The 26,862-nt window shown below is 47.3% G+C and overlaps 25 non-coding genes across 25 annotated transcripts; all 25 read right to left on the bottom strand.

The window, feature by feature from the left end:
• Positions 1–711: 711 nt before the first annotated feature.
• trnan-guu (transfer RNA asparagine (anticodon GUU)) lies at positions 712–785 on the bottom strand. Its single transcript has one exon. It is a non-coding gene; the product is annotated as a tRNA-Asn (tRNA).
• Positions 786–1,754: 969 nt separating this feature from the next.
• Positions 1,755–1,828, bottom strand: trnan-guu (transfer RNA asparagine (anticodon GUU)). Its single transcript has one exon. It is a non-coding gene; the product is annotated as a tRNA-Asn (tRNA).
• A 970-nt stretch (positions 1,829–2,798) lies between these two features.
• On the bottom strand, positions 2,799–2,872 carry trnan-guu (transfer RNA asparagine (anticodon GUU)). Its single transcript has one exon. It is a non-coding gene; the product is annotated as a tRNA-Asn (tRNA).
• Positions 2,873–3,846: 974 nt separating this feature from the next.
• On the bottom strand, positions 3,847–3,920 carry trnan-guu (transfer RNA asparagine (anticodon GUU)). Its single transcript has one exon. It is a non-coding gene; the product is annotated as a tRNA-Asn (tRNA).
• Positions 3,921–4,744: 824 nt separating this feature from the next.
• Positions 4,745–4,818, bottom strand: trnan-guu (transfer RNA asparagine (anticodon GUU)). The gene has a single exon. It is a non-coding gene; the product is annotated as a tRNA-Asn (tRNA).
• A 989-nt stretch (positions 4,819–5,807) lies between these two features.
• Positions 5,808–5,881, bottom strand: trnan-guu (transfer RNA asparagine (anticodon GUU)). The gene has a single exon. It is a non-coding gene; the product is annotated as a tRNA-Asn (tRNA).
• Positions 5,882–6,836: 955 nt separating this feature from the next.
• Positions 6,837–6,910, bottom strand: trnan-guu (transfer RNA asparagine (anticodon GUU)). The gene has a single exon. It is a non-coding gene; the product is annotated as a tRNA-Asn (tRNA).
• A 970-nt stretch (positions 6,911–7,880) lies between these two features.
• On the bottom strand, positions 7,881–7,954 carry trnan-guu (transfer RNA asparagine (anticodon GUU)). The gene has a single exon. It is a non-coding gene; the product is annotated as a tRNA-Asn (tRNA).
• Positions 7,955–8,952: 998 nt separating this feature from the next.
• On the bottom strand, positions 8,953–9,026 carry trnan-guu (transfer RNA asparagine (anticodon GUU)). The gene has a single exon. It is a non-coding gene; the product is annotated as a tRNA-Asn (tRNA).
• A 969-nt stretch (positions 9,027–9,995) lies between these two features.
• On the bottom strand, positions 9,996–10,069 carry trnan-guu (transfer RNA asparagine (anticodon GUU)). Its single transcript has one exon. It is a non-coding gene; the product is annotated as a tRNA-Asn (tRNA).
• A 982-nt stretch (positions 10,070–11,051) lies between these two features.
• Positions 11,052–11,125, bottom strand: trnan-guu (transfer RNA asparagine (anticodon GUU)). Its single transcript has one exon. It is a non-coding gene; the product is annotated as a tRNA-Asn (tRNA).
• A 984-nt stretch (positions 11,126–12,109) lies between these two features.
• On the bottom strand, positions 12,110–12,183 carry trnan-guu (transfer RNA asparagine (anticodon GUU)). Its single transcript has one exon. It is a non-coding gene; the product is annotated as a tRNA-Asn (tRNA).
• Positions 12,184–13,152: 969 nt separating this feature from the next.
• Positions 13,153–13,226, bottom strand: trnan-guu (transfer RNA asparagine (anticodon GUU)). Its single transcript has one exon. It is a non-coding gene; the product is annotated as a tRNA-Asn (tRNA).
• Positions 13,227–14,248: 1,022 nt separating this feature from the next.
• On the bottom strand, positions 14,249–14,322 carry trnan-guu (transfer RNA asparagine (anticodon GUU)). The gene has a single exon. It is a non-coding gene; the product is annotated as a tRNA-Asn (tRNA).
• Positions 14,323–15,322: 1,000 nt separating this feature from the next.
• trnan-guu (transfer RNA asparagine (anticodon GUU)) lies at positions 15,323–15,396 on the bottom strand. The gene has a single exon. It is a non-coding gene; the product is annotated as a tRNA-Asn (tRNA).
• A 985-nt stretch (positions 15,397–16,381) lies between these two features.
• On the bottom strand, positions 16,382–16,455 carry trnan-guu (transfer RNA asparagine (anticodon GUU)). The gene has a single exon. It is a non-coding gene; the product is annotated as a tRNA-Asn (tRNA).
• Positions 16,456–17,420: 965 nt separating this feature from the next.
• Positions 17,421–17,494, bottom strand: trnan-guu (transfer RNA asparagine (anticodon GUU)). Its single transcript has one exon. It is a non-coding gene; the product is annotated as a tRNA-Asn (tRNA).
• A 974-nt stretch (positions 17,495–18,468) lies between these two features.
• On the bottom strand, positions 18,469–18,542 carry trnan-guu (transfer RNA asparagine (anticodon GUU)). The gene has a single exon. It is a non-coding gene; the product is annotated as a tRNA-Asn (tRNA).
• A 981-nt stretch (positions 18,543–19,523) lies between these two features.
• trnan-guu (transfer RNA asparagine (anticodon GUU)) lies at positions 19,524–19,597 on the bottom strand. Its single transcript has one exon. It is a non-coding gene; the product is annotated as a tRNA-Asn (tRNA).
• A 996-nt stretch (positions 19,598–20,593) lies between these two features.
• On the bottom strand, positions 20,594–20,667 carry trnan-guu (transfer RNA asparagine (anticodon GUU)). Its single transcript has one exon. It is a non-coding gene; the product is annotated as a tRNA-Asn (tRNA).
• Positions 20,668–21,661: 994 nt separating this feature from the next.
• trnan-guu (transfer RNA asparagine (anticodon GUU)) lies at positions 21,662–21,735 on the bottom strand. Its single transcript has one exon. It is a non-coding gene; the product is annotated as a tRNA-Asn (tRNA).
• Positions 21,736–22,734: 999 nt separating this feature from the next.
• trnan-guu (transfer RNA asparagine (anticodon GUU)) lies at positions 22,735–22,808 on the bottom strand. Its single transcript has one exon. It is a non-coding gene; the product is annotated as a tRNA-Asn (tRNA).
• A 986-nt stretch (positions 22,809–23,794) lies between these two features.
• Positions 23,795–23,868, bottom strand: trnan-guu (transfer RNA asparagine (anticodon GUU)). The gene has a single exon. It is a non-coding gene; the product is annotated as a tRNA-Asn (tRNA).
• A 975-nt stretch (positions 23,869–24,843) lies between these two features.
• Positions 24,844–24,917, bottom strand: trnan-guu (transfer RNA asparagine (anticodon GUU)). The gene has a single exon. It is a non-coding gene; the product is annotated as a tRNA-Asn (tRNA).
• Positions 24,918–25,917: 1,000 nt separating this feature from the next.
• trnan-guu (transfer RNA asparagine (anticodon GUU)) lies at positions 25,918–25,991 on the bottom strand. Its single transcript has one exon. It is a non-coding gene; the product is annotated as a tRNA-Asn (tRNA).
• Positions 25,992–26,862: the final 871 nt, after the last annotated feature.

Here is a 26,862-nt window from a genome sequence, read left to right as displayed (position 1 = left end):
GAGAGTTAGATATCGAGAGTCATAGATAGATAGATAGATAGATGGATGGATGGACGGCAAGGCAAGCATCTGATTGCAAGATAGGCTTATCGTAAAGCCATCAGAGGACGTAATGAACCGGAAAGCCAACTGGACAGATGCCGGTTTGTAAAGAAGAACCAGAACCCAAAGGACACGCGCTACGCGCACCTAACGGCCAACGTCCAATTCCCATTGCCGCCCCTGGACAGTCGCAACAGGGAGCTTGTTGCTCCCGTCAACCTTACGTTTTCACCTCTGTGTGCTTCCTTTGTTGCAGCCTGCATCCAGATTTTGTTTTGTTTTGTTTTGTTTTGTTTTGTTTTGTTTTGTTTTGTTTTGTTTTGTTTTGTTTTGTTTTGTTTTGTTTTGTTTTGTTTTGTTTTGTTTTGTTTTGTTTTGTTTTGTTTTGTTCCTTACGCCTGGGTGAAGGTACTGGGGAGTGGGAGAGTCCTGACACCGTGGCTTAGTTGGTCAAAGCGCCTGTCTTGTAAATAGCAAACCCTGGGTTCGACTCCCAGCAGTGCCTTGGTTTATGTTGGCCTAGGCAATGGAAAGGAAGTTTCTAAACCCTCGATACATTTTTGCAAGATGGCCGTCCGCAGCAAGCAGCTTAAGGTTACTGTAGCCGCAGTCTGGCAAACTGACCGCCAGAAGTAGAAACAATAACAAGGGGCGGGGGGAAAAGTGGGCCGTCCCTGGGTCGATTCGAACCACCATCCTTTCGGTTAACAGCCGAACGCGCTGACCGATTGCGCCACAGAGACAGACGGAGGTGTTGCGGTTGCTGCAGTCGTGCAGTTCCTTCACAGTTGCCAGAAATCATTTCCAGCACACGATTTTCTTTGTCGTTGAATGCAACATACGTGACCATTGGGGGAGCGATAGCAAGCAAGAGAGTTAGATATCGAGAGTCATAGATAGATAGATAGATAGATACATGGATGGATGGACGGCAAGGCAAGCACCTGATTGACAGTGGTCCGTGATCTGCTGTTATGCTACTATGCTACTGACCATTGGGGGAGCGATAGCAAGCAAGAGAGTTAGATATCGAGAGTCATAGATAGATAGATAGATAGATAGATGGATGGATGGACGGCAAGGCAAGCATCTGATTGCAAGATAGGCTTATCGTAAAGCCATCAGAGCACGTAATGAACCGGAAAGCCAACTGGACAGATGCCGGTTTGTAAAGAAGAACCAGAACCCAAAGGACACGCGCTACGCGCACCTAACGGCCAACGTCCAATTCCCATTGCCGCCCCTGGACAGTCGCAACAGGGAGCTTGTTGCTCCCGTCAACCTTACGTTTTCACCTCTGTGTGCTTCCTTTGTTGCAGCCTGCATCCAGATTTTGTTTTGTTTTGTTTTGTTTTGTTTTGTTTTGTTTTGTTTTGTTTTGTTTTGTTTTGTTTTGTTTTGTTTTGTTTTGTTTTGTTTTGTTTTGTTTTGTTCCTTACGCCTGGGTGAAGGTACTGGGGAGTGGGAGAGTCCTGACACCGTGGCTTAGTTGGTCAAAGCGCCTGTCTTGTAAATAGCAAACCCTGGGTTCGACTCCCAGCAGTGCCTTGGTTTATGTTGGCCTAGGCAATGGAAAGGAAGTTTCTAAACCCTCGATACATTTTTGCAAGATGGCCGTCCGCAGCAAGCAGCTTAAGGTTACTGTAGCCGCAGTCTGGCAAACTGACCGCCTGAAGTAGAAACAATAACAAGGGGCGGGGGGAAAAGTGGGCCGTCCCTGGGTGGATTCGAACCACCATCCTTTCGGTTAACAGCCGAACGCGCTGACCGATTGCGCCACAGAGACAGACGGAGGTGTTGCGGTTGCTGCAGTCGTGCAGTTCCTTCACAGTTGCCAGAAATCATTTCCAGCACACGATTTTCTTTGTCGTTGAATGCAACATACGTGACCATTGGGGGAGCGATAGCAAGCAAGAGAGTTAGATATCGAGAGTCATAGATAGATAGATAGATAGATGGATGGATGGATGGACGGCAAGGCAAGCACCTGATTGACAGTGGTCCGTGATCTGCTGTTATGCTACTATGCTACTGACCATTGGGGGAGCGATAGCAAGCAAGAGAGTTAGATATCGAGAGTCATAGATAGATAGATAGATAGATGGATGGATGGACGGCAAGGCAAGCATCTGATTGCAAGATAGGCTTATCGTAAAGCCATCAGAGGACGTAATGAACCGGAAAGCCAACTGGACAGATGCCGGTTTGTAAAGAAGAACCAGAACCCAAAGGACACGCGCTACGCGCACCTAACGGCCAACGTCCAATTCCCATTGCCGCCCCTGGACAGTCGCAACAGGGAGCTTGTTGCTCCCGTCAACCTTACGTTTTCACCTCTGTGTGCTTCCTTTGTTGCAGCCTGCATCCAGATTTTGTTTTGTTTTGTTTTGTTTTGTTTTGTTTTGTTTTGTTTTGTTTTGTTTTGTTTTGTTTTGTTTTGTTTTGTTTTGTTTTGTTTTGTTTTGTTTTGTTTTGTTCCTTACGCCTGGGTGAAGGTACTGGGGAGTGGGAGAGTCCTGACACCGTGGCTTAGTTGGTCAAAGCGCCTGTCTTGTAAATAGCAAACCCTGGGTTCGACTCCCAGCAGTGCCTTGGTTTATGTTGGCCTAGGCAATGGAAAGGAAGTTTCTAAACCCTCGATACATTTTTGCAAGATGGCCGTCCGCAGCAAGCAGCTTAAGGTTACTGTAGCCGCAGTCTGGCAAACTGACCGCCAGAAGTAGAAACAATAACAAGGGGCGGGGGGAAAAGTGGGCCGTCCCTGGGTCGATTCGAACCACCATCCTTTCGGTTAACAGCCGAACGCGCTGACCGATTGCGCCACAGAGACAGACGGAGGTGTTGCGGTTGCTGCAGTCGTGCAGTTCCTTCACAGTTGCCAGAAATCATTTCCAGCACACGATTTTCTTTGTCGTTGAATGCAACATACGTGACCATTGGGGGAGCGATAGCAAGCAAGAGAGTTAGATATCGAGAGTCATAGATAGATAGATAGATAGATACATGGATGGATGGACGGCAAGGCAAGCACCTGATTGACAGTGGTCCGTGATCTGCTGTTATGCTACTATGCTACTGACCATTGGGGGAGCGATAGCAAGCAAGAGAGTTAGATATCGAGAGTCATAGATAGATAGATAGATAGATAGATGGATGGATGGACGGCAAGGCAAGCATCTGATTGCAAGATAGGCTTATCGTAAAGCCATCAGAGCACGTAATGAACCGGAAAGCCAACTGGACAGATGCCGGTTTGTAAAGAAGAACCAGAACCCAAAGGACACGCGCTACGCGCACCTAACGGCCAACGTCCAATTCCCATTGCCGCCCCTGGACAGTCGCAACAGGGAGCTTGTTGCTCCCGTCAACCTTACGTTTTCACCTCTGTGTGCTTCCTTTGTTGCAGCCTGCATCCAGATTTTGTTTTGTTTTGTTTTGTTTTGTTTTGTTTTGTTTTGTTTTGTTTTGTTTTGTTTTGTTTTGTTTTGTTTTGTTTTGTTTTGTTTTGTTTTGTTTTGTTTTGTTCCTTACGCCTGGGTGAAGGTACTGGGGAGTGGGAGAGTCCTGACACCGTGGCTTAGTTGGTCAAAGCGCCTGTCTTGTAAATAGCAAACCCTGGGTTCGACTCCCAGCAGTGCCTTGGTTTATGTTGGCCTAGGCAATGGAAAGGAAGTTTCTAAACCCTCGATACATTTTTGCAAGATGGCCGTCCGCAGCAAGCAGCTTAAGGTTACTGTAGCCGCAGTCTGGCAAACTGACCGCCTGAAGTAGAAACAATAACAAGGGGCGGGGGGAAAAGTGGGCCGTCCCTGGGTGGATTCGAACCACCATCCTTTCGGTTAACAGCCGAACGCGCTGACCGATTGCGCCACAGAGACAGACGGAGGTGTTGCGGTTGCTGCAGTCGTGCAGTTCCTTCACAGTTGCCAGAAATCATTTCCAGCACACGATTTTCTTTGTCGTTGAATGCAACATACGTGACCATTGGGGGAGCGATAGCAAGCAAGAGAGTTAGATATCGAGAGTCATAGATAGATAGATAGATAGATGGATGGATGGACGGCAAGGCAAGCATCTGATTGCAAGATAGGCTTATCGTAAAGCCATCAGAGGACGTAATGAACCGGAAAGCCAACTGGACAGATGCCGGTTTGTAAAGAAGAACCAGAACCCAAAGGACACGCGCTACGCGCACCTAACGGCCAACGTCCAATTCCCATTGCCGCCCCTGGACAGTCGCAACAGGGAGCTTGTTGCTCCCGTCAACCTTACGTTTTCACCTCTGTGTGCTTCCTTTGTTGCAGCCTGCATCCAGATTTTGTTTTGTTTTGTTTTGTTTTGTTTTGTTTTGTTTTGTTTTGTTTTGTTTTGTTTTGTTTTGTTTTGTTTTGTTTTGTTTTGTTTTGTTTTGTTTTGTTTTGTTCCTTACGCCTGGGTGAAGGTACTGGGGAGTGGGAGAGTCCTGACACCGTGGCTTAGTTGGTCAAAGCGCCTGTCTTGTAAATAGCAAACCCTGGGTTCGACTCCCAGCAGTGCCTTGGTTTATGTTGGCCTAGGCAATGGAAAGGAAGTTTCTAAACCCTCGATACATTTTTGCAAGATGGCCGTCCGCAGCAAGCAGCTTAAGGTTACTGTAGCCGCAGTCTGGCAAACTGACCGCCAGAAGTAGAAACAATAACAAGGGGCGGGGGGAAAAGTGGGCCGTCCCTGGGTCGATTCGAACCACCATCCTTTCGGTTAACAGCCGAACGCGCTGACCGATTGCGCCACAGAGACAGACGGAGGTGTTGCGGTTGCTGCAGTCGTGCAGTTCCTTCACAGTTGCCAGAAATCATTTCCAGCACACGATTTTCTTTGTCGTTGAATGCAACATACGTGACCATTGGGGGAGCGATAGCAAGCAAGAGAGTTAGATATCGAGAGTCATAGATAGATAGATAGATAGATACATGGATGGATGGACGGCAAGGCAAGCACCTGATTGACAGTGGTCCGTGATCTGCTGTTATGCTACTATGCTACTGACCATTGGGGGAGCGATAGCAAGCAAGAGAGTTAGATATCGAGAGTCATAGATAGATAGATAGATAGATAGATGGATGGATGGACGGCAAGGCAAGCATCTGATTGCAAGATAGGCTTATCGTAAAGCCATCAGAGGACGTAATGAACCGGAAAGCCAACTGGACAGATGCCGGTTTGTAAAGAAGAACCAGAACCCAAAGGACACGCGCTACGCGCACCTAACGGCCAACGTCCAATTCCCATTGCCGCCCCTGGACAGTCGCAACAGGGAGCTTGTTGCTCCCGTCAACCTTACGTTTTCACCTCTGTGTGCTTCCTTTGTTGCAGCCTGCATCCAGATTTTGTTTTGTTTTGTTTTGTTTTGTTTTGTTTTGTTTTGTTTTGTTTTGTTTTGTTTTGTTTTGTTTTGTTTTGTTTTGTTTTGTTTTGTTTTGTTTTGTTTTGTTTTGTTTTGTTTTGTTCCTTACGCCTGGGTGAAGGTACTGGGGAGTGGGAGAGTCCTGACACCGTGGCTTAGTTGGTCAAAGCGCCTGTCTTGTAAATAGCAAACCCTGGGTTCGACTCCCAGCAGTGCCTTGGTTTATGTTGGCCTAGGCAATGGAAAGGAAGTTTCTAAACCCTCGATACATTTTTGCAAGATGGCCGTCCGCAGCAAGCAGCTTAAGGTTACTGTAGCCGCAGTCTGGCAAACTGACCGCCAGAAGTAGAAACAATAACAAGGGGCGGGGGGAAAAGTGGGCCGTCCCTGGGTGGATTCGAACCACCATCCTTTCGGTTAACAGCCGAACGCGCTGACCGATTGCGCCACAGAGACAGACGGAGGTGTTGCGGTTGCTGCAGTCGTGCAGTTCCTTCACAGTTGCCAGAAATCATTTCCAGCACACGATTTTCTTTGTCGTTGAATGCAACATACGTGACCATTGGGGGAGCGATAGCAAGCAAGAGAGTTAGATATCGAGAGTCATAGATAGATAGATAGATAGATGGATGGATGGATGGACGGCAAGGCAAGCACCTGATTGACAGTGGTCCGTGATCTGCTGTTATGCTACTATGCTACTGACCATTGGGGGAGCGATAGCAAGCAAGAGAGTTAGATATCGAGAGTCATAGATAGATAGATAGATAGATGGATGGATGGACGGCAAGGCAAGCATCTGATTGCAAGATAGGCTTATCGTAAAGCCATCAGAGGACGTAATGAACCGGAAAGCCAACTGGACAGATGCCGGTTTGTAAAGAAGAACCAGAACCCAAAGGACACGCGCTACGCGCACCTAACGGCCAACGTCCAATTCCCATTGCCGCCCCTGGACAGTCGCAACAGGGAGCTTGTTGCTCCCGTCAACCTTACGTTTTCACCTCTGTGTGCTTCCTTTGTTGCAGCCTGCATCCAGATTTTGTTTTGTTTTGTTTTGTTTTGTTTTGTTTTGTTTTGTTTTGTTTTGTTTTGTTTTGTTTTGTTTTGTTTTGTTTTGTTTTGTTTTGTTCCTTACGCCTGGGTGAAGGTACTGGGGAGTGGGAGAGTCCTGACACCGTGGCTTAGTTGGTCAAAGCGCCTGTCTTGTAAATAGCAAACCCTGGGTTCGACTCCCAGCAGTGCCTTGGTTTATGTTGGCCTAGGCAATGGAAAGGAAGTTTCTAAACCCTCGATACATTTTTGCAAGATGGCCGTCCGCAGCAAGCAGCTTAAGGTTACTGTAGCCGCAGTCTGGCAAACTGACCGCCAGAAGTAGAAACAATAACAAGGGGCGGGGGGAAAAGTGGGCCGTCCCTGGGTGGATTCGAACCACCATCCTTTCGGTTAACAGCCGAACGCGCTGACCGATTGCGCCACAGAGACAGATGGAGGTGTTGCGGTTGCTGCAGTCGTGCAGTTCCTTCACAGTTGCCAGAAATCATTTCCAGCACACGATTTTCTTTGTCGTTGAATGCAACATACGTGACCATTGGGGGAGCGATAGCAAGCAAGAGAGTTAGATATCGAGAGTCATAGATAGATAGATAGATAGATGGATGGATGGATGGACGGCAAGGCAAGCACCTGATTGACAGTGGTCCGTGATCTGCTGTTATGCTACTATGCTACTGACCATTGGGGGAGCGATAGCAAGCAAGAGAGTTAGATATCGAGAGTCATAGATAGATAGATAGATAGATGGATGGATGGACGGCAAGGCAAGCATCTGATTGCAAGATAGGCTTATCGTAAAGCCATCAGAGGACGTAATGAACCGGAAAGCCAACTGGACAGATGCCGGTTTGTAAAGAAGAACCAGAACCCAAAGGACACGCGCTACGCGCACCTAACGGCCAACGTCCAATTCCCATTGCCGCCCCTGGACAGTCGCAACAGGGAGCTTGTTGCTCCCGTCAACCTTACGTTTTCACCTCTGTGTGCTTCCTTTGTTGCAGCCTGCATCCAGATTTTGTTTTGTTTTGTTTTGTTTTGTTTTGTTTTGTTTTGTTTTGTTTTGTTTTGTTTTGTTTTGTTTTGTTTTGTTTTGTTTTGTTTTGTTTTGTTTTGTTTTGTTCCTTACGCCTGGGTGAAGGTACTGGGGAGTGGGAGAGCCCTGACACCGTGGCTTAGTTGGTCAAAGCGCCTGTCTTGTAAATAGCAAACCCTGGGTTCGACTCCCAGCAGTGCCTTGGTTTATGTTGGCCTAGGCAATGGAAAGGAAGTTTCTAAACCCTCGATACATTTTTGCAAGATGGCCGTCCGCAGCAAGCAGCTTAAGGTTACTGTAGCCGCAGTCTGGCAAACTGACCGCCAGAAGTAGAAACAATAACAAGGGGCGGGGGGAAAAGTGGGCCGTCCCTGGGTGGATTCGAACCACCATCCTTTCGGTTAACAGCCGAACGCGCTGACCGATTGCGCCACAGAGACAGACGGAGGTGTTGCGGTTGCTGCAGTCGTGCAGTTCCTTCACAGTTGCCAGAAATCATTTCCAGCACACGATTTTCTTTGTCGTTGAATGCAACATACGTGACCATTGGGGGAGCGATAGCAAGCAAGAGAGTTAGATATCGAGAGTCATAGATAGATAGATAGATAGATACATGGATGGATGGACGGCAAGGCAAGCACCTGATTGACAGTGGTCCGTGATCTGCTGTTATGCTACTATGCTACTGACCATTGGGGGAGCGATAGCAAGCAAGAGAGTTAGATATCGAGAGTCATAGATAGATAGATAGATAGATAGATGGATGGATGGACGGCAAGGCAAGCATCTGATTGCAAGATAGGCTTATCGTAAAGCCATCAGAGGACGTAATGAACCGGAAAGCCAACTGGACAGATGCCGGTTTGTAAAGAAGAACCAGAACCCAAAGGACACGCGCTACGCGCACCTAACGGCCAACGTCCAATTCCCATTGCCGCCCCTGGACAGTCGCAACAGGGAGCTTGTTGCTCCCGTCAACCTTACGTTTTCACCTCTGTGTGCTTCCTTTGTTGCAGCCTGCATCCAGATTTTGTTTTGTTTTGTTTTGTTTTGTTTTGTTTTGTTTTGTTTTGTTTTGTTTTGTTTTGTTTTGTTTTGTTTTGTTTTGTTTTGTTTTGTTTTGTTTTGTTTTGTTTTGTTTTGTTTTGTTTTGTTTTGTTCCTTACACCTGGGTGAAGGTACTGGGGAGTGGGAGAGTCCTGACACCGTGGCTTAGTTGGTCAAAGCGCCTGTCTTGTAAATAGCAAACCCTGGGTTCGACTCCCAGCAGTGCCTTGGTTTATGTTGGCCTAGGCAATGGAAAGGAAGTTTCTAAACCTCGATACATTTTTGCAAGATGGCCGTCCGCAGCAAGCAGCTTAAGGTTACTGTAGCCGCAGTCTGGCAAACTGACCGCCAGAAGTAGAAACAATAACAAGGGGCGGGGGGAAAAGTGGGCCGTCCCTGGGTGGATTCGAACCACCATCCTTTCGGTTAACAGCCGAACGCGCTGACCGATTGCGCCACAGAGACAGACGGAGGTGTTGCGGTTGCTGCAGTCGTGCAGTTCCTTCACAGTTGCCAGAAATCATTTCCAGCACACGATTTTCTTTGTCGTTGAATGCAACATACGTGACCATTGGGGGAGCGATAGCAAGCAAGAGAGTTAGATATCGAGAGTCATAGATAGATAGATAGATAGATACATGGATGGATGGACGGCAAGGCAAGCACCTGATTGACAGTGGTCCGTGATCTGCTGTTATGCTACTATGCTACTGACCATTGGGGGAGCGATAGCAAGCAAGAGAGTTAGATATCGAGAGTCATAGATAGATAGATAGATAGATAGATGGATGGATGGACGGCAAGGCAAGCATCTGATTGCAAGATAGGCTTATCGTAAAGCCATCAGAGGACGTAATGAACCGGAAAGCCAACTGGACAGATGCCGGTTTGTAAAGAAGAACCAGAACCCAAAGGACACGCGCTACGCGCACCTAACGGCCAACGTCCAATTCCCATTGCCGCCCCTGGACAGTCGCAACAGGGAGCTTGTTGCTCCCGTCAACCTTACGTTTTCACCTCTGTGTGCTTCCTTTGTTGCAGCCTGCATCCAGATTTTGTTTTGTTTTGTTTTGTTTTGTTTTGTTTTGTTTTGTTTTGTTTTGTTTTGTTTTGTTTTGTTTTGTTTTGTTTTGTTTTGTTTTGTTTTGTTTTGTTCCTTACGCCTGGGTGAAGGTACTGGGGAGTGGGAGAGTCCTGACACCGTGGCTTAGTTGGTCAAAGCGCCTGTCTTGTAAATAGCAAACCCTGGGTTCGACTCCCAGCAGTGCCTTGGTTTATGTTGGCCTAGGCAATGGAAAGGAAGTTTCTAAACCCTCGATACATTTTTGCAAGATGGCCGTCCGCAGCAAGCAGCTTAAGGTTACTGTAGCCGCAGTCTGGCAAACTGACCGCCAGAAGTAGAAACAATAACAAGGGGCGGGGGGAAAAGTGGGCCGTCCCTGGGTGGATTCGAACCACCATCCTTTCGGTTAACAGCCGAACGCGCTGACCGATTGCGCCACAGAGACAGACGGAGGTGTTGCGGTTGCTGCAGTCGTGCAGTTCCTTCACAGTTGCCAGAAATCATTTCCAGCACACGATTTTCTTTGTCGTTGAATGCAACATACGTGACCATTGGGGGAGCGATAGCAAGCAAGAGAGTTAGATATCGAGAGTCATAGATAGATAGATAGATAGATACATGGATGGATGGACGGCAAGGCAAGCACCTGATTGACAGTGGTCCGTGATCTGCTGTTATGCTACTATGCTACTGACCATTGGGGGAGCGATAGCAAGCAAGAGAGTTAGATATCGAGAGTCATAGATAGATAGATAGATAGATAGATAGATGGATGGATGGACGGCAAGGCAAGCATCTGATTGCAAGATAGGCTTATCGTAAAGCCATCAGAGGACGTAATGAACCGGAAAGCCAACTGGACAGATGCCGGTTTGTAAAGAAGAACCAGAACCCAAAGGACACGCGCTACGCGCACCTAACGGCCAACGTCCAATTCCCATTGCCGCCCCTGGACAGTCGCAACAGGGAGCTTGTTGCTCCCGTCAACCTTACGTTTTCACCTCTGTGTGCTTCCTTTGTTGCAGCCTGCATCCAGATTTTGTTTTGTTTTGTTTTGTTTTGTTTTGTTTTGTTTTGTTTTGTTTTGTTTTGTTTTGTTTTGTTTTGTTTTGTTTTGTTTTGTTTTGTTTTGTTTTGTTTTGTTTTGTTCCTTACACCTGGGTGAAGGTACTGGGGAGTGGGAGAGTCCTGACACCGTGGCTTAGTTGGTCAAAGCGCCTGTCTTGTAAATAGCAAACCCTGGGTTCGACTCCCAGCAGTGCCTTGGTTTATGTTGGCCTAGGCAATGGAAAGGAAGTTTCTAAACCTCGATACATTTTTGCAAGATGGCCGTCCGCAGCAAGCAGCTTAAGGTTACTGTAGCCGCAGTCTGGCAAACTGACCGCCAGAAGTAGAAACAATAACAAGGGGCGGGGGGAAAAGTGGGCCGTCCCTGGGTGGATTCGAACCACCATCCTTTCGGTTAACAGCCGAACGCGCTGACCGATTGCGCCACAGAGACAGACGGAGGTGTTGCGGTTGCTGCAGTCGTGCAGTTCCTTCACAGTTGCCAGAAATCATTTCCAGCACACGATTTTCTTTGTCGTTGAATGCAACATACGTGACCATTGGGGGAGCGATAGCAAGCAAGAGAGTTAGATATCGAGAGTCATAGATAGATAGATAGATAGATACATGGATGGATGGACGGCAAGGCAAGCACCTGATTGACAGTGGTCCGTGATCTGCTGTTATGCTACTATGCTACTGACCATTGGGGGAGCGATAGCAAGCAAGAGAGTTAGATATCGAGAGTCATAGATAGATAGATAGATAGATAGATGGATGGATGGACGGCAAGGCAAGCATCTGATTGCAAGATAGGCTTATCGTAAAGCCATCAGAGGACGTAATGAACCGGAAAGCCAACTGGACAGATGCCGGTTTGTAAAGAAGAACCAGAACCCAAAGGACACGCGCTACGCGCACCTAACGGCCAACGTCCAATTCCCATTGCCGCCCCTGGACAGTCGCAACAGGGAGCTTGTTGCTCCCGTCAACCTTACGTTTTCACCTCTGTGTGCTTCCTTTGTTGCAGCCTGCATCCAGATTTTGTTTTGTTTTGTTTTGTTTTGTTTTGTTTTGTTTTGTTTTGTTTTGTTTTGTTTTGTTTTGTTTTGTTTTGTTTTGTTTTGTTTTGTTTTGTTTTGTTTTGTTTTGTTTTGTTCCTTACACCTGGGTGAAGGTACTGGGGAGTGGGAGAGTCCTGACACCGTGGCTTAGTTGGTCAAAGCGCCTGTCTTGTAAATAGCAAACCCTGGGTTCGACTCCCAGCAGTGCCTTGGTTTATGTTGGCCTAGGCAATGGAAAGGAAGTTTCTAAACCCTCGATACATTTTTGCAAGATGGCCGTCCGCAGCAAGCAGCTTAAGGTTACTGTAGCCGCAGTCTGGCAAACTGACCGCCAGAAGTAGAAACAATAACAAGGGGCGGGGGGAAAAGTGGGCCGTCCCTGGGTGGATTCGAACCACCATCCTTTCGGTTAACAGCCGAACGCGCTGACCGATTGCGCCACAGAGACAGACGGAGGTGTTGCGGTTGCTGCAGTCGTGCAGTTCCTTCACAGTTGCCAGAAATCATTTCCAGCACACGATTTTCTTTGTCGTTGAATGCAACATACGTGACCATTGGGGGAGCGATAGCAAGCAAGAGAGTTAGATATCGAGAGTCATAGATAGATAGATAGATAGATACATGGATGGATGGACGGCAAGGCAAGCACCTGATTGACAGTGGTCCGTGATCTGCTGTTATGCTACTATGCTACTGACCATTGGGGGAGCGATAGCAAGCAAGAGAGTTAGATATCGAGAGTCATAGATAGATAGATAGATAGATAGATGGATGGATGGACGGCAAGGCAAGCATCTGATTGCAAGATAGGCTTATCGTAAAGCCATCAGAGGACGTAATGAACCGGAAAGCCAACTGGACAGATGCCGGTTTGTAAAGAAGAACCAGAACCCAAAGGACACGCGCTACGCGCACCTAACGGCCAACGTCCAATTCCCATTGCCGCCCCTGGACAGTCGCAACAGGGAGCTTGTTGCTCCCGTCAACCTTACGTTTTCACCTCTGTGTGCTTCCTTTGTTGCAGCCTGCATCCAGATTTTGTTTTGTTTTGTTTTGTTTTGTTTTGTTTTGTTTTGTTTTGTTTTGTTTTGTTTTGTTTTGTTTTGTTTTGTTTTGTTTTGTTTTGTTTTGTTTTGTTCCTTACACCTGGGTGAAGGTACTGGGGAGTGGGAGAGTCCTGACACCGTGGCTTAGTTGGTCAAAGCGCCTGTCTTGTAAATAGCAAACCCTGGGTTCGACTCCCAGCAGTGCCTTGGTTTATGTTGGCCTAGGCAATGGAAAGGAAGTTTCTAAACCCTCGATACATTTTTGCAAGATGGCCGTCCGCAGCAAGCAGCTTAAGGTTACTGTAGCTGCAGTCTGGCAAACTGACCGCCAGAAGTAGAAACAATAACAAGGGGCGGGGGGAAAAGTGGGCCGTCCCTGGGTGGATTCGAACCACCATCCTTTCGGTTAACAGCCGAACGCGCTGACCGATTGCGCCACAGAGACAGACGGAGGTGTTGCGGTTGCTGCAGTCGTGCAGTTCCTTCACAGTTGCCAGAAATCATTTCCAGCACACGATTTTCTTTGTCGTTGAATGCAACATACGTGACCATTGGGGGAGCGATAGCAAGCAAGAGAGTTAGATATCGAGAGTCATAGATAGATAGATAGATAGATACATGGATGGATGGACGGCAAGGCAAGCACCTGATTGACAGTGGTCCGTGATCTGCTGTTATGCTACTATGCTACTGACCATTGGGGGAGCGATAGCAAGCAAGAGAGTTAGATATCGAGAGTCATAGATAGATAGATAGATAGATAGATAGATAGATAGATAGATAGATAGATAGATAGATAGATAGATAGATAGATGGATGGATGGACGGCAAGGCAAGCATCTGATTGCAAGATAGGCTTATCGTAAAGCCATCAGAGGACGTAATGAACCGGAAAGCCAACTGGACAGATGCCGGTTTGTAAAGAAGAACCAGAACCCAAAGGACACGCGCTACGCGCACCTAACGGCCAACGTCCAATTCCCATTGCCGCCCCTGGACAGTCGCAACAGGGAGCTTGTTGCTCCCGTCAACCTTACGTTTTCACCTCTGTGTGCTTCCTTTGTTGCAGCCTGCATCCAGATTTTGTTTTGTTTTGTTTTGTTTTGTTTTGTTTTGTTTTGTTTTGTTTTGTTTTGTTTTGTTTTGTTTTGTTTTGTTTTGTTTTGTTTTGTTTTGTTTTGTTTTGTTCCTTACGCCTGGGTGAAGGTACTGGGGAGTGGGAGAGTCCTAACACCGTGGCTTAGTTGGTCAAAGCGCCTGTCTTGTAAATAGCAAACCCTGGGTTCGACTCCCAGCAGTGCCTTGGTTTATGTTGGCCTAGGCAATGGAAAGGAAGTTTCTAAACCCTCGATACATTTTTGCAAGATGGCCGTCCGCAGCAAGCAGCTTAAGGTTACTGTAGCCGCAGTCTGGCAAACTGACCGCCAGAAGTAGAAACAATAACAAGGGGCGGGGGGAAAAGTGGGCCGTCCCTGGGTGGATTCGAACCACCATCCTTTCGGTTAACAGCCGAACGTGCTGACCGATTGCGCCACAGAGACAGACGGAGGTGTTGCGGTTGCTGCAGTCGTGCAGTTCCTTCACAGTTGCCAGAAATCATTTCCAGCACACGATTTTCTTTGTCGTTGAATGCAACATACGTGACCATTGGGGGAGCGATAGCAAGCAAGAGAGTTAGATATCGAGAGTCATAGATAGATAGATAGATAGATACATGGATGGATGGACGGCAAGGCAAGCACCTGATTGACAGTGGTCCGTGATCTGCTGTTATGCTACTATGCTACTGACCATTGGGGGAGCGATAGCAAGCAAGAGAGTTAGATATCGAGAGTCATAGATAGATAGATAGATAGATAGATAGATAGATAGATAGATGGATGGATGGACGGCAAGGCAAGCATCTGATTGCAAGATAGGCTTATCGTAAAGCCATCAGAGGACGTAATGAACCGGAAAGCCAACTGGACAGATGCCGGTTTGTAAAGAAGAACCAGAACCCAAAGGACACGCGCTACGCGCACCTAACGGCCAACGTCCAATTCCCATTGCCGCCCCTGGACAGTCGCAACAGGGAGCTTGTTGCTCCCGTCAACCTTACGTTTTCACCTCTGTGTGCTTCCTTTGTTGCAGCCTGCATCCAGATTTTGTTTTGTTTTGTTTTGTTTTGTTTTGTTTTGTTTTGTTTTGTTTTGTTTTGTTTTGTTTTGTTTTGTTTTGTTTTGTTTTGTTTTGTTTTGTTTTGTTTTGTTTTGTTTTGTTCCTTACGCCTGGGTGAAGGTACTGGGGAGTGGGAGAGTCCTGACACCGTGGCTTAGTTGGTCAAAGCGCCTGTCTTGTAAATAGCAAACCCTGGGTTCGACTCCCAGCAGTGCCTTGGTTTATGTTGGCCTAGGCAATGGAAAGGAAGTTTCTAAACCCTCGATACATTTTTGCAAGATGGCCGTCCGCAGCAAGCAGCTTAAGGTTACTGTAGCCGCAGTCTGGCAAACTGACCGCCAGAAGTAGAAACAATAACAAGGGGCGGGGGGAAAAGTGGGCCGTCCCTGGGTGGATTCGAACCACCATCCTTTCGGTTAACAGCCGAACGCGCTGACCGATTGCGCCACAGAGACAGACGGAGGTGTTGCGGCTGCTGCAGTCGTGCAGTTCCTTCACAGTTGCCAGAAATCATTTCCAGCACACGATTTTCTTTGTCGTTGAATGCAACATACGTGACCATTGGGGGAGCGATAGCAAGCAAGAGAGTTAGATATCGAGAGTCATAGATAGATAGATAGATAGATACATGGATGGATGGACGGCAAGGCAAGCACCTGATTGACAGTGGTCCGTGATCTGCTGTTATGCTACTATGCTACTGACCATTGGGGGAGCGATAGCAAGCAAGAGAGTTAGATATCGAGAGTCATAGATAGATAGATAGATAGATGGATGGATGGACGGCAAGGCAAGCATCTGATTGCAAGATAGGCTTATCGTAAAGCCATCAGAGGACGTAATGAACCGGAAAGCCAACTGGACAGATGCCGGTTTGTAAAGAAGAACCAGAACCCAAAGGACACGCGCTACGCGCACCTAACGGCCAACGTCCAATTCCCATTGCCGCCCCTGGACAGTCGCAACAGGGAGCTTGTTGCTCCCGTCAACCTTACGTTTTCACCTCTGTGTGCTTCCTTTGTTGCAGCCTGCATCCAGATTTTGTTTTGTTTTGTTTTGTTTTGTTTTGTTTTGTTTTGTTTTGTTTTGTTTTGTTTTGTTTTGTTTTGTTTTGTTTTGTTTTGTTTTGTTTTGTTTTGTTTTGTTTTGTTTTGTTTTGTTCCTTACGCCTGGGTGAAGGTACTGGGGAGTGGGAGAGTCCTGACACCGTGGCTTAGTTGGTCAAAGCGCCTGTCTTGTAAATAGCAAACCCTGGGTTCGACTCCCAGCAGTGCCTTGGTTTATGTTGGCCTAGGCAATGGAAAGGAAGTTTCTAAACCCTCGATACATTTTTGCAAGATGGCCGTCCGCAGCAAGCAGCTTAAGGTTACTGTAGCCGCAGTCTGGCAAACTGACCGCCAGAAGTAGAAACAATAACAAGGGGCGGGGGGAAAAGTGGGCCGTCCCTGGGTGGATTCGAACCACCATCCTTTCGGTTAACAGCCGAACGCGCTGACCGATTGCGCCACAGAGACAGACGGAGGTGTTGCGGCTGCTGCAGTCGTGCAGTTCCTTCACAGTTGCCAGAAATCATTTCCAGCACACGATTTTCTTTGTCGTTGAATGCAACATACGTGACCATTGGGGGAGCGATAGCAAGCAAGAGAGTTAGATATCGAGAGTCATAGATAGATAGATAGATAGATACATGGATGGATGGACGGCAAGGCAAGCACCTGATTGACAGTGGTCCGTGATCTGCTGTTATGCTACTATGCTACTGACCATTGGGGGAGCGATAGCAAGCAAGAGAGTTAGATATCGAGAGTCATAGATAGATAGATAGATAGATGGATGGATGGACGGCAAGGCAAGCATCTGATTGCAAGATAGGCTTATCGTAAAGCCATCAGAGGACGTAATGAACCGGAAAGCCAACTGGACAGATGCCGGTTTGTAAAGAAGAACCAGAACCCAAAGGACACGCGCTACGCGCACCTAACGGCCAACGTCCAATTCCCATTGCCGCCCCTGGACAGTCGCAACAGGGAGCTTGTTGCTCCCGTCAACCTTACGTTTTCACCTCTGTGTGCTTCCTTTGTTGCAGCCTGCATCCAGATTTTGTTTTGTTTTGTTTTGTTTTGTTTTGTTTTGTTTTGTTTTGTTTTGTTTTGTTTTGTTTTGTTTTGTTTTGTTTTGTTTTGTTTTGTTTTGTTTTGTTCCTTACGCCTGGGTGAAGGTACTGGGGAGTGGGAGAGTCCTGACACCGTGGCTTAGTTGGTCAAAGCGCCTGTCTTGTAAATAGCAAACCCTGGGTTCGACTCCCAGCAGTGCCTTGGTTTATGTTGGCCTAGGCAATGGAAAGGAAGTTTCTAAACCCTCGATACATTTTTGCAAGATGGCCGTCCGCAGCAAGCAGCTTAAGGTTACTGTAGCCGCAGTCTGGCAAACTGACCGCCAGAAGTAGAAACAATAACAAGGGGCGGGGGGAAAAGTGGGCCGTCCCTGGGTGGATTCGAACCACCATCCTTTCGGTTAACAGCCGAACGCGCTGACCGATTGCACCACAGAGACAGACGGAGGTGTTGCGGTTGCTGCAGTCGTGCAGTTCCTTCACAGTTGCCAGAAATCATTTCCAGCACACGATTTTCTTTGTCGTTGAATGCAACATACGTGACCATTGGGGGAGCGATAGCAAGCAAGAGAGTTAGATATCGAGAGTCATAGATAGATAGATAGATAGATACATGGATGGATGGACGGCAAGGCAAGCACCTGATTGACAGTGGTCCGTGATCTGCTGTTATGCTACTATGCTACTGACCATTGGGGGAGCGATAGCAAGCAAGAGAGTTAGATATCGAGAGTCATAGATAGATAGATAGATAGATAGATGGATGGATGGACGGCAAGGCAAGCATCTGATTGCAAGATAGGCTTATCGTAAAGCCATCAGAGGACGTAATGAACCGGAAAGCCAACTGGACAGATGCCGGTTTGTAAAGAAGAACCAGAACCCAAAGGACACGCGCTACGCGCACCTAACGGCCAACGTCCAATTCCCATTGCCGCCCCTGGACAGTCGCAACAGGGAGCTTGTTGCTCCCGTCAACCTTACGTTTTCACCTCTGTGTGCTTCCTTTGTTGCAGCCTGCATCCAGATTTTGTTTTGTTTTGTTTTGTTTTGTTTTGTTTTGTTTTGTTTTGTTTTGTTTTGTTTTGTTTTGTTTTGTTTTGTTTTGTTTTGTTTTGTTTTGTTTTGTTTTGTTCCTTACGCTTGGGTGAAGGTACTGGGGAGTGGGAGAGTCCTGACACCGTGGCTTAGTTGGTCAAAGCGCCTGTCTTGTAAATAACAAACCCTGGGTTCGACTCCCAGCAGTGCCTTGGTTTATGTTGGCCTAGGCAATGGAAAGGAAGTTTCTAAACCCTCGATACATTTTTGCAAGATGGCCGTCCGCAGCAAGCAGCTTAAGGTTACTGTAGCCGCAGTCTGGCAAACTGACCGCCAGAAGTAGAAACAATAACAAGGGGCGGGGGGAAAGGTGGGCCGTCCCTGGGTGGATTCGAACCACCATCCTTTCGGTTAACAGCCGAACGCGCTGACCGATTGCGCCACAGAGACAGACGGAGGTGTTGCGGTTGCTGCAGTCGTGCAGTTCCTTCACAGTTGCCAGAAATCATTTCCAGCACACGATTTTCTTTGTCGTTGAATGCAACATACGTGACCATTGGGGGAGCGATAGCAAGCAAGAGAGTTAGATATCGAGAGTCATAGATAGATAGATAGATAGATACATGGATGGATGGACGGCAAGGCAAGCACCTGATTGACAGTGGTCCGTGATCTGCTGTTATGCTACTATGCTACTGACCATTGGGGGAGCGATAGCAAGCAAGAGAGTTAGATATCGAGAGTCATAGATAGATAGATAGATAGATAGATAGATAGATAGATGGATGGATGGACGGCAAGGCAAGCATCTGATTGCAAGATAGGCTTATCGTAAAGCCATCAGAGGACGTAATGAACCGGAAAGCCAACTGGACAGATGCCGGTTTGTAAAGAAGAACCAGAACCCAAAGGACACGCGCTACGCGCACCTAACGGCCAACGTCCAATTCCCATTGCCGCCCGTGGACAGTCGCAACAGGGAGCTTGTTGCTCCCGTCAAAATTACGTTTTCACCTCTGTGTGCTTCCTTTGTTGCAGCCTGCATCCAGATTTTGTTTTGTTTTGTTTTGTTTTGTTTTGTTTTGTTTTGTTTTGTTTTGTTTTGTTTTGTTTTGTTTTGTTTTGTTTTGTTTTGTTTTGTTTTGTTTTGTTCCTTACGCCTGGGTGAAGGTACTGGGGAGTGGGAGAGTCCTGACACCGTGGCTTAGTTGGTCAAAGCGCCTGTCTTGTAAATAGCAAACCCTGGGTTCGACTCCCAGCAGTGCCTTGGTTTATGTTGGCCTAGGCAATGGAAAGGAAGTTTCTAAACCCTCGATACATTTTTGCAAGATGGCCGTCCGCAGCAAGCAGCTTAAGGTTACTGTAGCCGCAGTCTGGCAAACTGACCGCCAGAAGTAGAAACAATAACAAGGGGCGGGGGGAAAAGTGGGCCGTCCCTGGGTGGATTCGAACCACCATCCTTTCGGTTAACAGCCGAAAGCGCTGACCGATTGCGCCACAGAGACAGACGGAGGTGTTGCGGTTGCTGCAGTCGTGCAGTTCCTTCACAGTTGCCAGAAATCATTTCCAGCACACGATTTTCTTTGTCGTTGAATGCAACATACGTGACCATTGGGGGAGCGATAGCAAGCAAGAGAGTTAGATATCGAGAGTCATAGATAGATAGATAGATAGATACATGGATGGATGGACGGCAAGGCAAGCACCTGATTGACAGTGGTCCGTGATCTGCTGTTATGCTACTATGCTACTGACCATTGGGGGAGCGATAGCAAGCAAGAGAGTTAGATATCGAGAGTCATAGATAGATAGATAGATGGATGGATGGACGGCAAGGCAAGCATCTGATTGCAAGATAGGCTTATCGTAAAGCCATCAGAGGACGTAATGAACCGGAAAGCCAACTGGACAGATGCCGGTTTGTAAAGAAGAACCAGAACCCAAAGGACACGCGCTACGCGCACCTAACGGCCAACGTCCAATTCCCATTGCCGCCCCTGGACAGTCGCAACAGGGAGCTTGTTGCTCCCGTCAACCTTACGTTTTCACCTCTGTGTGCTTCCTTTGTTGCAGCCTGCATCCAGATTTTGTTTTGTTTTGTTTTGTTTTGTTTTGTTTTGTTTTGTTTTGTTTTGTTTTGTTTTGTTTTGTTTTGTTTTGTTTTGTTTTGTTTTGTTTTGTTTTGTTTTGTTTTGTTTTGTTTTGTTTTGTTTTGTTTTGTTCCTTACGCCTGGGTGAAGGTACTGGGGAGTGGGAGAGTCCTAACACCGTGGCTTAGTTGGTCAAAGCGCCTGTCTTGTAAATAGCAAACCCTGGGTTCGACTCCCAGCAGTGCCTTGGTTTATGTTGGCCTAGGCAATGGAAAGGAAGTTTCTAAACCCTCGATACATTTTTGCAAGATGGCCGTCCGCAGCAAGCAGCTTAAGGTTACTGTAGCCGCAGTCTGGCAAACTGACCGCCAGAAGTAGAAACAATAACAAGGGGCGGGGGGAAAAGTGGGCCGTCCCTGGGTGGATTCGAACCACCATCCTTTCGGTTAACAGCCGAACGCGCTGACCGATTGCGCCACAGAGACAGACGGAGGTGTTGCGGTTGCTGCAGTCGTGCAGTTCCTTCACAGTTGCCAGAAATCATTTCCAGCACACGATTTTCTTTGTCGTTGAATGCAACATACGTGACCATTGGGGGAGCGATAGCAAGCAAGAGAGTTAGATATCGAGAGTCATAGATAGATAGATAGATAGATACATGGATGGATGGACGGCAAGGCAAGCACCTGATTGACAGTGGTCCGTGATCTGCTGTTATGCTACTATGCTACTGACCATTGGGGGAGCGATAGCAAGCAAGAGAGTTAGATATCGAGAGTCATAGATAGATAGATAGATAGATAGATAGATAGATAGATAGATAGATGGATGGATGGACGGCAAGGCAAGCATCTGATTGCAAGATAGGCTTATCGTAAAGCCATCAGAGGACGTAATGAACCGGAAAGCCAACTGGACAGATGCCGGTTTGTAAAGAAGAACCAGAACCCAAAGGACACGCGCTACGCGCACCTAACGGCCAACGTCCAATTCCCATTGCCGCCCCTGGACAGTCGCAACAGGGAGCTTGTTGCTCCCGTCAACCTTACGTTTTCACCTCTGTGTGCTTCCTTTGTTGCAGCCTGCATCCAGATTTTGTTTTGTTTTGTTTTGTTTTGTTTTGTTTTGTTTTGTTTTGTTTTGTTTTGTTTTGTTTTGTTTTGTTTTGTTTTGTTTTGTTTTGTTTTGTTTTGTTTTGTTCCTTACGCCTGGGTGAAGGTACTGGGGAGTGGGAGAGTCCTGACACCGTGGCTTAGTTGGTCAAAGCGCCTGTCTTGTAAATAGCAAACCCTGGGTTCGACTCCCAGCAGTGCCTTGGTTTATGTTGGCCTAGGCAATGGAAAGGAAGTTTCTAAACCCTCGATACATTTTTGCAAGATGGCCGTCCGCAGCAAGCAGCTTAAGGTTACTGTAGCCGCAGTCTGGCAAACTGACCGCCAGAAGTAGAAACAATAACAAGGGGCGGGGGGAAAAGTGGGCCGTCCCTGGGTGGATTCGAACCACCATCCTTTCGGTTAACAGCCGAACGCGCTGACCGATTGCGCCACAGAGACAGACGGAGGTGTTGCGGTTGCTGCAGTCGTGCAGTACCTTCACAGTTGCCAGAAATCATTTCCAGCACACGATTTTCTTTGTCGTTGAATGCAACATACGTGACCATTGGGGGAGCGATAGCAAGCAAGAGAGTTAGATATCGAGAGTCATAGATAGATAGATAGATAGATACATGGATGGATGGACGGCAAGGCAAGCACCTGATTGACATTGGTCCGTGATCTGCTGTTATGCTACTATGCTACTGACCATTGGGGGAGCGATAGCAAGCAAGAGAGTTAGATATCGAGAGTCATAGATAGATAGATAGATAGATAGATGGATGGATGGACGGCAAGGCAAGCATCTGATTGCAAGATAGGCTTATCGTAAAGCCATCAGAGGACGTAATGAACCGGAAAGCCAACTGGACAGATGCCGGTTTGTAAAGAAGAACCAGAACCCAAAGGACACGCGCTACGCGCACCTAACGGCCAACGTCCAATTCCCATTGCCGCCCCTGGACAGTCGCAACAGGGAGCTTGTTGCTCCCGTCAACCTTACGTTTTCACCTCTGTGTGCTTCCTTTGTTGCAGCCTGCATCCAGATTTTGTTTTGTTTTGTTTTGTTTTGTTTTGTTTTGTTTTGTTTTGTTTTGTTTTGTTTTGTTTTGTTTTGTTTTGTTTTGTTTTGTTTTGTTTTGTTTTGTTTTGTTTTGTTTTGTTTTGTTTTGTTTTGTTCCTTACGCCTGGGTGAAGGTACTGGGGAGTGGGAGAGTCCTGACACCGTGGCTTAGTTGGTCAAAGCGCCTGTCTTGTAAATAGCAAACCCTGGGTTCGACTCCCAGCAGTGCCTTGGTTTATGTTGGCCTAGGCAATGGAAAGGAAGTTTCTAAACCCTCGATACATTTTTGCAAGATGGCCGTCCGCAGCAAGCAGCTTAAGGTTACTGTAGCCGCAGTCTGGCAAACTGACCGCCAGAAGTAGAAACAATAACAAGGGGCGGGGGGAAAAGTGGGCCGTCCCTGGGTGGATTCGAACCACCATACTTTCGGTTAACAGCCGAACGCGCTGACCGATTGCGCCACAGAGACAGACGGAGGTGTTGCGGTTGCTGCAGTCGTGCAGTTCCTTCACAGTTGCCAGAAATCATTTCCAGCACACGATTTTCTTTGTCGTTGAATGCAACATACGTGACCATTGGGGGAGCGATAGCAAGCAAGAGAGTTAGATATCGAGAGTCATAGATAGATAGATAGATAGATACATGGATGGATGGACGGCAAGGCAAGCACCTGATTGACAGTGGTCCGTGATCTGCTGTTATGCTACTATGCTACTGACCATTGGGGGAGCGATAGCAAGCAAGAGAGTTAGATATCGAGAGTCATAGATAGATAGATAGATGGATGGATGGACGGCAAGGCAAGCATCTGATTGCAAGATAGGCTTATCGTAAAGCCATCAGAGGACGTAATGAACCGGAAAGCCAACTGGACAGATGCCGGTTTGTAAAGAAGAACCAGAACCCAAAGGACACGCGCTACGCGCACCTAACGGCCAACGTCCAATTCCCATTGCCGCCCCTGGACAGTCGCAACAGGGAGCTTGTTGCTCCCGTCAACCTTACGTTTTCACCTCTGTGTGCTTCCTTTGTTGCAGCCTGCATCCAGATTTTGTTTTGTTTTGTTTTGTTTTGTTTTGTTTTGTTTTGTTTTGTTTTGTTTTGTTTTGTTTTGTTTTGTTTTGTTTTGTTTTGTTTTGTTTTGTTTTGTTTTGTTTTGTTTTGTTTTGTTTTGTTCCTTACGCCTGGGTGAAGGTACTGGGGAGTGGGAGAGTCCTAACACCGTGGCTTAGTTGGTCAAAGCGCCTGTCTTGTAAATAGCAAACCCTGGGTTCGACTCCCAGCAGTGCCTTGGTTTATGTTGGCCTAGGCAATGGAAAGGAAGTTTCTAAACCCTCGATACATTTTTGCAAGATGGCCGTCCGCAGCAAGCAGCTTAAGGTTACTGTAGCCGCAGTCTGGCAAACTGACCGCCAGAAGTAGAAACAATAACAAGGGGCGGGGGGAAAAGTGGGCCGTCCCTGGGTGGATTCGAACCACCATCCTTTCGGTTAACAGCCGAACGCGCTGACCGATTGCGCCACAGAGACAGACGGAGGTGTTGCGGTTGCTGCAGTCGTGCAGTTCCTTCACAGTTGCCAGAAATCATTTCCAGCACACGATTTTCTTTGTCGTTGAATGCAACATACGTGACCATTGGGGGAGCGATAGCAAGCAAGAGAGTTAGATATCGAGAGTCATAGATAGATAGATAGATAGATACATGGATGGATGGACGGCAAGGCAAGCACCTGATTGACAGTGGTCCGTGATCTGCTGTTATGCTACTATGCTACTGACCATTGGGGGAGCGATAGCAAGCAAGAGAGTTAGATATCGAGAGTCATAGATAGATAGATAGATAGATGGATGGATGGACGGCAAGGCAAGCATCTGATTGCAAGATAGGCTTATCGTAAAGCCATCAGAGGACGTAATGAACCGGAAAGCCAACTGGACAGATGCCGGTTTGTAAAGAAGAACCAGAACCCAAAGGACACGCGCTACGCGCACCTAACGGCCAACGTCCAATTCCCATTGCCGCCCCTGGACAGTCGCAACAGGGAGCTTGTTGCTCCCGTCAACCTTACGTTTTCACCTCTGTGTGCTTCCTTTGTTGCAGCCTGCATCCAGATTTTGTTTTGTTTTGTTTTGTTTTGTTTTGTTTTGTTTTGTTTTGTTTTGTTTTGTTTTGTTTTGTTTTGTTTTGTTTTGTTTTGTTTTGTTTTGTTTTGTTTTGTTTTGTTCCTTACGCCTGGGTGAAGGTACTGGGGAGTGGGAGAGTCCTGACACCGTGGCTTAGTTGGTCAAAGCGCCTGTCTTGTAAATAGCAAACCCTGGGTTCGACTCCCAGCAGTGCCTTGGTTTATGTTGGCCTAGGCAATGGAAAGGAAGTTTCTAAACCCTCGATACATTTTTGCAAGATGGCCGTCCGCAGCAAGCAGCTTAAGGTTACTGTAGCCGCAGTCTGGCAAACTGACCGCCAGAAGTAGAAACAATAACAAGGGGCGGGGGGAAAAGTGGGCCGTCCCTGGGTGGATTCGAACCACCATCCTTTCGGTTAACAGCCGAACGCGCTGACCGATTGCGCCACAGAGACAGACGGAGGTGTTGCGGTTGCTGCAGTCGTGCAGTTCCTTCACAGTTGCCAGAAATCATTTCCAGCACACGATTTTCTTTGTCGTTGAATGCAACATACGTGACCATTGGGGGAGCGATAGCAAGCAAGAGAGTTAGATATCGAGAGTCATAGATAGATAGATAGATAGATACATGGATGGATGGACGGCAAGGCAAGCACCTGATTGACAGTGGTCCGTGATCTGCTGTTATGCTACTATGCTACTGACCATTGGGGGAGCGATAGCAAGCAAGAGAGTTAGATATCGAGAGTCATAGATAGATAGATAGATAGATGGATGGATGGACGGCAAGGCAAGCATCTGATTGCAAGATAGGCTTATCGTAAAGCCATCAGAGGACGTAATGAACCGGAAAGCCAACTGGACAGATGCCGGTTTGTAAAGAAGAACCAGAACCCAAAGGACACGCGCTACGCGCACCTAACGGCCAACGTCCAATTCCCATTGCCGCCCCTGGACAGTCGCAACAGGGAGCTTGTTGCTCCCGTCAACCTTACGTTTTCACCTCTGTGTGCTTCCTTTGTTGCAGCCTGCATCCAGATTTTGTTTTGTTTTGTTTTGTTTTGTTTTGTTTTGTTTTGTTTTGTTTTGTTTTGTTTTGTTTTGTTTTGTTTTGTTTTGTTTTGTTTTGTTTTGTTTTGTTTTGTTTTGTTTTGTTTTGTTTTGTTTTGTTTTGTTCCTTACGCCTGGGTGAAGGTACTGGGGAGTGGGAGAGTCCTGACACCGTGGCTTAGTTGGTCAAAGCGCCTGTCTTGTAAATAGCAAACCCTGGGTTCGACTCCCAGCAGTGCCTTGGTTTATGTTGGCCTAGGCAATGGAAAGGAAGTTTCTAAACCCTCGATACATTTTTGCAAGATGGCCGTCCGCAGCAAGCAGCTTAAGGTTACTGTAGCCGCAGTCTGGCAAACTGACCGCCAGAAGTAGAAACAATAACAAGGGGCGGGGGGAAAAGTGGGCCGTCCCTGGGTGGATTCGAACCACCATCCTTTCGGTTAACAGCCGAACGCGCTGACCGATTGCGCCACAGAGACAGACGGAGGTGTTGCGGTTGCTGCAGTCGTGCAGTTCCTTCACAGTTGCCAGAAATCATTTCCAGCACACGATTTTCTTTGTCGTTGAATGCAACATACGTGACCATTGGGGGAGCGATAGCAAGCAAGAGAGTTAGATATCGAGAGTCATAGATAGATAGATAGATAGATACATGGATGGATGGACGGCAAGGCAAGCACCTGATTGACAGTGGTCCGTGATCTGCTGTTATGCTACTATGCTACTGACCATTGGGGGAGCGATAGCAAGCAAGAGAGTTAGATATCGAGAGTCATAGATAGATAGATGGATGGATGGACGGCAAGGCAAGCATCTGATTGCAAGATAGGCTTATCGTAAAGCCATCAGAGGACGTAATGAACCGGAAAGCCAACTGGACAGATGCCGGTTTGTAAAGAAGAACCAGAACCCAAAGGACACGCGCTACGCGCACCTAACGGCCAACGTCCAATTCCCATTGCCGCCCCTGGACAGTCGCAACAGGGAGCTTGTTGCTCCCGTCAACCTTACGTTTTCACCTCTGTGTGCTTCCTTTGTTGCAGCCTGCATCCAGATTTTGTTTTGTTTTGTTTTGTTTTGTTTTGTTTTGTTTTGTTTTGTTTTGTTTTGTTTTGTTTTGTTTTGTTTTGTTTTGTTTTGTTTTGTTTTGTTTTGTTTTGTTCCTTACGCCTGGGTGAAGGTACTGGGGAGTGGGAGAGTCCTAACACCGTGGCTTAGTTGGTCAAAGCGCCTGTCTTGTAAATAGCAAACCCTGGGTTCGACTCCCAGCAGTGCCTTGGTTTATGTTGGCCTAGGCAATGGAAAGGAAGTTTCTAAACCCTCGATACATTTTTGCAAGATGGCCGTCCG

The sequence above is a fragment of the Amia ocellicauda genome, chromosome 2, assembly GCF_036373705.1.
Source record: "Amia ocellicauda isolate fAmiCal2 chromosome 2, fAmiCal2.hap1, whole genome shotgun sequence".
NCBI classification, from domain to species: Eukaryota; Metazoa; Chordata; class Actinopteri; order Amiiformes; family Amiidae; genus Amia; species Amia ocellicauda.
This window is presented reverse-complemented; position numbering and strand designations above follow the sequence as displayed.